The 543-nt window shown below is 39.6% G+C and overlaps 1 protein-coding gene across 1 annotated transcript in view; it reads left to right on the forward strand.

Moving 5' to 3' along the window:
* LOC119591539 overlaps window positions 1-543 on the forward strand; it is a gene marked incomplete at its 3' end in the record, with an annotated part of 14,360 nt that overhangs the window by 12,875 nt on the left and 942 nt on the right.

Consider the following 543-nt stretch of genomic DNA (forward strand, 5'->3'; position numbering starts at 1 on the left):
CCCCCCCCTTAAAAAAACCCCAAAAAAACCCCCCCCTTTTTTTTTTTAAAAAAGGGGGCCCCCAAAAAAAAAATTTTTTTTTGGGGCCCCCTTTTGGGAAAAAAAGGGAAAAAAACCCCCCCTTAGCCCCCCTTTTCCCCCCCAAAAAAACCCCCCCCCCCCAAAACCCTTTTTTAAAAGGGGAAAATTTGTTGGAATTTTAAAATTTTTAAAAATTTTTTCCCCCCTTTAACCCCAAGGGGGAATTTTTTTTTTCCCCCGGAAAACCCCAACCAATCAAAGGGGCCCCTTTTTTATTTTTTCCCCCTTAAACCCCTTTTCCCCCCCTTTTAAAAAACCTTTGCCCCCCCCCTTTTTTCCCCCCCTTTTTAAAAACCCCCAAAAAAAAAATTTTTTTAAAAAAACCCCCCCCCTTTTTTTAAAAAATTTTCCCCCCCAAAAAAAAAAACCAAAAAATTTTTTTTCCCCCCAACCCCCCCTTAAAAATTTTCCCAAAAACCCCCTTTAAAAAAACCCCCCCCCCCAAAAATTAAAAAAAAAAAA

The sequence above is a fragment of the Penaeus monodon genome, chromosome 28 (assembly GCF_015228065.2).
Source record: "Penaeus monodon isolate SGIC_2016 chromosome 28, NSTDA_Pmon_1, whole genome shotgun sequence".
In the NCBI taxonomy this organism is placed as follows: Eukaryota; Metazoa; Arthropoda; class Malacostraca; order Decapoda; family Penaeidae; genus Penaeus; species Penaeus monodon.